We start from the raw sequence: 8,049 nt of genomic DNA on the forward strand, positions 1-8,049 counted from the left end.
TTTCTCAAAACTATATCTGCTATATGTAAGAAATGCACTGTAGAAGTATTCAGATTTGGAAGTTTTTTATTTCATCGGCACTGCATACCGGTAAGGCCCATCTGCTAAATATTCTGAAATAACTTTTTGGGGAAGATAAACTTGAAGTGAGCATGGTCTAATTGACTCAACAACCAAAAACATATATCTAAGTTTAACTTTCTTAATGACCCAGAAAATCAATAGTTATTTCTGGTTGCTTATAAAAGTTGGCTGGCTAATTCTTGATCCTGCCTTGAATTATACCCCTCTGGCCTGGCCAGGCTCATAATAAGGGCGTGTATTACGCTTGGTTTGCCAGTGCCAAACAACCTGGATCTATACGTCTTGTTCTATTCTGTTCCACCACTGATCCTTACAACAGATTTCATATTGTTCACAGTTTCACCTGAAATAGTCTGGGATCTGGGAATCTGTTCAATGGTCATTTCAATTCTTGATATTTACCTGTTCATTCTTGAAGAAAATGACTTAGGAATGCTTTATGAGGTTAGCACACATGTCTTCATCACAACCTAAAGAATTTGAAAGGCATTAAACATTTCTCCAGCACCATCCCTCAGCTGAATACCAAAACATGTCTCGGGGATGTTGTTGGGTTGTTTTTCGAATCGCAGACTATACATTCAAAAAATGTGGGGTTCATCAAGGGTTCTTTGAAGAACCTTAAGGTTCAAGGCACTGAAAATTGCCCTCAAAATGTTATTCGAGGAACCTCCTTAGTTGGTGGGGGTTCTTGCAGGAACCTACCTAACCAACTGAAACATTTAGATTTGAATTTGAAAGGACAGCAGGTGCTGTCATGTTTTGTCTTATTTTGTCTTGTCATTTTGCTTTTCCCTCTGTTCGTTTTCCCCCTGCTGGTCTTTTTAGTTTCGTTCCCCTCTTTCTCTCTTCCTCCCTCTCTCTCTTCTCTCTATCGCTCCGTTCCTGCTCCCAGCTGTTCCTATTCCCCTAATCAATCATTTAGTCTTCCCACACCTGTTTCCTATCTTTCCCCCTGATTAGAGTCCCTATTTCTCCCCTTGTTTTCCGTTTCTGCCCTGTCGGATCCTTGTCTATTGTTCACCGTGCTGTGTTTGTGTATCGCCCTGTCGTGTCGTGTTTCCCTCAGATGCTGCGTGGTGAGCAGGTGTCTGAGTCTGCTAAGTTCAAGTGCCTTCCCGAGGCAACCTGCAGTTCAAGATCGAGTCTCCAGTCTGTTCTCGTCATTACGAGTGGAAATTGTGGTTTTTGATTGTATTTTACTTTACTGGATTAAAGACTCTGTTTTCGCCAAGTCGCTTTTGGGTCCTCATTCACCTGCATAACAGAAGGATCCGACCAAGAATGGACCCAGCGACTATGGATTCTCTCTACTCTACTCTCGAGTTCCAGGGAGCGATGCTCGGCAGACACGAGCAGGAATTGTCTGCTGCTCGGCATGCCGTTGAGACCCTGGCCGCTCAGGTCTCCGACCTCTCAGGACAGTATCAGAGTCTTCGTCTCGTGTCACCAGCTACTTCCGGTTCTTCCGAGCCTCCGGAACCTAGGGTTAATAACCCACCATGTTATTCTGGGCAGCCCACTGAGTGCCGCTCCTTTCTCACCCAGTGTGATATAGTGTTCTCTCTCCAACCCAACACATACTCAAGAGAGAGAGCTCGGATTGCCTACGTCATATCACTCCTTACTGGTCGGGCTCGGCAGTGGGGCACAGCTATCTGGGAGGCAAGCGCTGAGTGTACTAACAATTATCTGAACTTTAAAGAGGAGATGATAAGGGTTTTTGATCGTTCAGTTTTTGGGAAAGAAGCTTCCTGGTCCCTGTCTTCCCTATGTCAAGGTAATCGATCCATAACGGATTAGTCTATAGAGTTTCGCACTCTTGCTGCCTCCAGTAACTGGAACGAGCAGGCGTTGCTCGCTCGTTTTCTGGAGGGACTCCACGCTAAGGTTAAGGATGAGATTCTCTCTCGGGAGGTTCCATCCAGCGTGGATTCTTTGATTGAACTCGCTATTCGCATTGAACGACGGGTAGATCTTCGTCACCGAGCTCATAGAAGAGAGCTCGCGTTAACTGTGTCTCCCCTCTCTCCGACACTACCATCTTTCCCCACTGACTCTGGTGTTGAGCCCATGCAGCTGGGGGGTATTCGCATTTCGACTAAGGAGAGGGAACGGAGAATCACCAACCGCCTCTGTCTCTATTGCGGTTCCGCTGGTCATTTTGTCATTTCATGTCCAGTTAAAGGCCAGAGCTCATCAGTAAGCGGAGGGCGACTGATAAGCGCTACTAGACGGTCCTCTCCGTCAAGTACCTGTACTACTTTACCGGTCCATCTACGCTGGACCGGATCGGCAGCTTCCTGCAGTGCATTAATAGACTCTGGGGCGGAGGGCTGTTTTATGGACGAAGCCTGGGCTCGGGAACATGACATTCCTCTCAGACAGTTAGGGAGCCCACGGTCATGTTTGCCTTGGATGGTAGTCCTCTCCCCAGTATATTATATGAAACACTACCTTTAACCCTCACTGTATCTGGTAACCATAGTGAGACCATTTCTTTTTTGATTTTTTGTTCACCTTTTACACCTGTTGTTTTGGGTCATCCCTGGCTAGTGTGTCATAATCCTTCTTTTGATTGGTCTAGTAATTCTATCCTTTCCTGGGACGTTTCTTGTCATGTGAAGTGTTTAATGTCTGCTATTTCTCCTGTTTGTTCTGTCCCCTCTTCTCAGGAGGAACCTGGTGATTTGACAGGAGTGCCGGAGGAATATCATGGTCTGCGCACGGTCTTCAGTCGGTCCAGAACCAACTCCCTTCCTCCTCACCGGTCGTATGATTGTTGTTCTGATCTCTTCAAAAGCGTTTTGCATCCGCTCCTATCCTTGTTGCACCTGACGTCACTAAACAGTTTATTGTTGAGGTTGACGCGTCGGGGTGGGCGTGGGAGCCATTCTGTCCCAGCGCTCCGATACTGACGATGGGGTCCACCCTTGTGCGTATTTTTCTCATCGCCTGTCACCGTCGGAACGTAACTATGATGTGGCTAACCGCGAACTGCTCGCCATCCGTTTAGCCCTAGGCAAATGGCGACAGTGGTTGGAGGGGGCGACCGTTCCTTTGTCGTTTGGACTGACCAAAAGAACCTTGAGTACATCCGTTCTGCCAAACGACTGAATGCGCGTCATGCTCGTTGGGCGTTGTTTTTCGCTCGTTTCGAGTTCGTTATTTCTTATTGCCCGGGTACTAAGAACACCAAGCCTCATGCTTTATCCCGTCTCTTTAGTTCTTCTGTGGCTTCTACCGATCCCGAGGGGATCCTTCCTGTTGGGCGTGTTGTCGGGTTGACTGTCTGGGGAATTGAGAGACAGGTTAAGCAAGCACTCACGCACACTGCGTCGCCGCGCGCTTGTCCTAGTAACCTTCTTTTCGTTCCTGTTTCTACTCGTCTGGCTGTGCTTCAGTGGGCTCACTCTGCCAAGTTAGCTGGCCATCCCGGCGTTCGGGGTACGCTTGCTTCTATTAGCCAGCGGTTTTGGTGGCCTACTCAGGAGCGTGACACGCGCCGTTTCGTGGCTGCGTGTTCAGACTGCGCGCAGAAGAAGTCTGGTAATTTTTTTTTCTGCTTCTGCTCCTGGTCTTGCTGGGTCTCAGTCTGTTCCCTGCCATCGCATCTCTCCTGTTCTTGTTCCTGCCCTTGCTGTGTCTCAGTCTGTCCCTAGTTGTTACTCTCCTGGCCTGTTTGGTCTCATTTTTTTTTAGAGTAGTACCCTAGTTTCCCTTTTTATCGTTTTTTCGTTACGGTCCTGAGGAGAGGAGTTGGGTTCTTTCTCGGGACGTGCTGGACCGTTTGTGATCTATGATTTCCTCCGTTGCCGCCAGTGTTCCTCCTCGAGAGCGCCAGGAGGCGCTCGGTGAGTGGGGGGGGTACTGTCATGTTTTGTCTTATTTTGTCTTGTCATTTTGCTTTTCCCTCTGTTCGTTTTCCCCCTGCTGGTCTTTTTAGGTTCGTTCCCCTCTTTCTCTCTTCCTCCCTCTCTCTCTTCTCTCTATCGCTCCGTTCCTGCTCCCAGCTGTTCCTATTCCCCTAATCAATCATTTAGTCTTCCCACACCTGTTTCCTATCTTTCCCCCTGATTAGAGTCCCTATTTCTCCCCTTGTTTTCCGTTTCTGCCCTGTCGGATCCTTGTCTATTGTTCACCGTGCTGTGTTTGTGTATCGCCCTGTCGTGTCGTGTTTCCCTCAGATGCTGCGTGGTGAGCAGGTGTCTGAGTCTGCTAAGTTCAAGTGCCTTCCCGAGGCAACCTGCAGTTCAAGATCGAGTCTCCAGTCTGTTCTCGTCATTACGAGTGGAAATTGTGTTTTTTGATTGTATTTTACTTTACTGGATTAAAGACTCTGTTTTCGCCAAGTCGCTTTTGGGTCCTCATTCACCTGCATAACAGGTGCAGGCACATAACTGATAAATGTAAAGGTCTCAATTTAAGGTAAGGGTTGTCCCTTGTATGATCTAAATGGATAGTTTTTTATGATGATACGATCTATCGTTTCATATTTGTGCAAATCTTTCTAAAACAGAAAATGAACAAAATTCAATGGATATCAATCAACAAAGAGATAAGAATATGTACTGTAGGCTATAAGAATATGTACTGTAGGCTATAAGAATATGTTGAAGGCTATAAGAATATGTTGAAGGCTATAAGAATATGTACTGTAGGCTATAAGAATATGTACTGTAGGCTATAAGAATATGTTGAAGGCTATAAGAATATGTACTGTAGGCTATAAGAATATGTACTGTAGGCTATAAGAATATGTACTGTAGGCTATAAGAATATGTTGAAGGCTATAAGAATATGTACTGTAGGCTATAAGAATATGTACTGTAGGCTATAAGAATATGTACTGTAGGCTATAAGAATATGTTGAAGGCTGTCGCGATACGAAACCTTCAGCCCCGCCCCTTGGCCGGCAGCGGGGTAGCTAGAGGTGGTTAGCGTCCCGTTCCCTGGATCGGACAGGGCACTATAGGTACTTCAGGGTATCTCGGTATACCCAGGACCGCTCGCGTAGCCCTGCCTCTCTTTCTATATCGAAGCGTCTTCCGCGTAGAGAGGTCTTTTGCCTTGTCACTCTCAACGGTCTAGCTCTAGCTGGGATGTGTGAACCCCACCTTTATCCTCTAGACTCTTTGTTTCACCACTAATTGGTCCTTGAGTTATTATTAAGCACTAGTCCTACCAGTCTCTATATGATTTCCCTGTGGTTGAGTGTTTCCCCCCTGTGATGTATCTAGTTTAAAGTGTGAAGACCTTTAGTCAACTTAGTCTCACTACTCTGCCCGTCGGCTATGTATCGCTTGGAAAATAAAACTTAGATAGATCGATAAGACAATTAAATGAATCACTACTGGACACACCTTCCTCTTTGTCTTTTAATAGTAACTTACTCTGTCATAGAGTACTGATCTCCGTTTCCAGTGTCCCGGTAGCGGGGAGTGTCAGAGTTGTTATCTCCCCGTGCCGTTAACTGTCTTTGAGAGAACCGTTTACTCGAGACAAAATAAGACTACCGTTTATTTTTGAAAACACTCTGTTTTTTGTCTTTTACAATCAAACACACTTCAAAATACACAATTGTTACTCGGTCACACACAGCGTTAATCAAAAACATGCAATTGACTTAATGCTCTTATAAAATGCCTGGTACAATGATAACACTTATCTCTATATTAAATACTTGTAATAGTTATTTAATTACCTTTGAGAGATGACGAGGAGACCCACGAGATCAGGAGCAGAGTTTCAATCGGTCAGAGTTCTGTTTAGAATTTAGTTAGTAGCGACTCCCCTCTACTGGCTGAGAGGTTGACTTGGAGTCGGTGCTTTACTAAATTGAGAGATTCAAGTTTGGCTCGGATGAGAGAACCCGCTGGTGATTCCCTGCCCCAAATGGAATATTCAAAAAAGTCTGTGTCCGCAACGAGGTCGCGATACTGAGCTCAATCGAGAGGCTACAGAGAACTCTCTGGATATATTTGCATCAGCACCCACGTACCTGGCGCAAAACCACAGGGTCAATTCAGACATCCATAAGAGAAAGCAAGGGATAACCTTAAGGACTAGAGTGCTCTCAACCCCGTTGAACTACCGCAGTGTCAGTGGCTCGCAACGAGGTCGCGATACTGAGCTCAATCGAGAGGCTACAAAGAACTCTCTGGATATATTTGCATCAGCACCCACGTACCTGGCGCAAAGCGACAAAACAGCTGATCGATAGTTAAACCCGTTGAACTACCGCAGTGTCCGCGGCTCGCAACGAGGTCGAGATGCTGAGCTCAATCGAGAGGCTACAGAGAACTCTCTGGATATATTTGCATCAGCACCCACGTACCTGGCGCAAAGCGACAAAACAGCTGATCGATAATTAAACGGTATATCGGAGAGTCACTTCTCAGATCCAACAAGTTAGAATCTTAAGTAATTTGAGTCAGGTGTCAATTTACCCGAAGTCAAATGGTTGTCTAAATGAATTCAGAATTCAAGAAGTCAGCGCCAAAGTAATGGCAAATGTCTCTTTATATACCTTTTGATTCTCTGCACCCGATCTGCTGCTCCTCCCATTCCCTCAGAGCAGAGAGGGTGATGACATATCTTACAACAGGAAATACTTTTCTTACAGTGCATATATGGGCCTCTGGTTATGACAGTGCCCATTACTCTAGCAACAATGAGGAAACACTTTTCTTACAGTGCATATATGGGCCTCTGGTTATGACAGTGCCCATTACTCTAGCAACAATGAGGAAACACTTTTCTTACAGTGCATATATGGGCCTCTGGTCATGACAGTGCCCTTACTCTATCAGCAATGAGTCTATCAGCTGTTCCCATTCAGAGGTGTCACTTGAGGCAGAGGGTGATTCTTCCTGCCTCCAGTCAGGTTCAGTAGTTGGTTGGCTTGAGTCGTCTTCTGGTGGCTTTGCCCAATCCGGTATTTCAGTAGGCGAGGTCATCTCTGTCTCTACCCTTGGTGGGTAAGACAGGGGAAGAGGACCAGGAGGTAGATCCATTTGGCGTTTTACTACAAGGCTATAAGAATATGTACTGTAGGCTATAAGAATATGTACTGTAGGCTATAAGAATATGTTGAAGGCTATAAGAATATGTTGAAGGCTATAAGAATATGTACTGTAGGCTATAAGAATATGTACTGTAGGCTATAAGAATATGTTGAAGGCTATAAGAATATGTACTGTAGGCTATAAGAATATGTACTGTAGGCTATAAGAATATGTTGAAGGCTATAAGAATATGTACTGTAGGCTATAAGAATATGTACTGTAGGCTATAAGAATATGTTGAAGGCTATAAGAATATGTACTGTAGGCTATAAGAATATGTACTGTAGACTATAAGAATATGTTGAAGGCTATAAGAATATGTACTGTAGGCTATAAGAATATGTACTGTAGGCTATAAGAATATGTTGAAGGCTATAAGAATATGTTGAAGGCTATAAGAATATGTACTGTAGGCTATAAGAATATGTACTGTAGGCTATAAGAATATGTTGAAGGCTAACTGTATTGAGTGCAGATGACTGAGCTGCTCACTTTTGTGTCTGTGTCTGCAGGTGTACAGATGAGGAGGCATACAAATGCAGTTCCCATTTTTGCAGATGTTATGCAGATCACATTTACCAACCTCCTCCCTTACCTCGTTTTTATTCTGCTTTGGTACTAAAATCATAAACACTGACAACTAAAACATTTATAATAATAGTGGAGTGGGCGTAGTTCAAAAATTAACCACAAAGGGTTCTTCAAAGAACTTATAGGGGTTCCCTCACAGTTTCAATTAGAAGAACCCTTAAAGGATACTCAATGAACTTTTTATTTTTAGAGTGTAGCTTCAATGTTCTGGTATGCAGCTAATGGGGCATCTCTCTCAGAATAACGAGGTGTTTAGACAGGAACATGATAGGCAGTAAACTTCTGGCTGTGTTTTGGAGTGGGATGG

This window comes from Oncorhynchus gorbuscha, linkage group LG19 (genome assembly GCF_021184085.1).
Source record: "Oncorhynchus gorbuscha isolate QuinsamMale2020 ecotype Even-year linkage group LG19, OgorEven_v1.0, whole genome shotgun sequence".
NCBI lineage: Eukaryota > Metazoa > Chordata > Actinopteri > Salmoniformes > Salmonidae > Oncorhynchus > Oncorhynchus gorbuscha.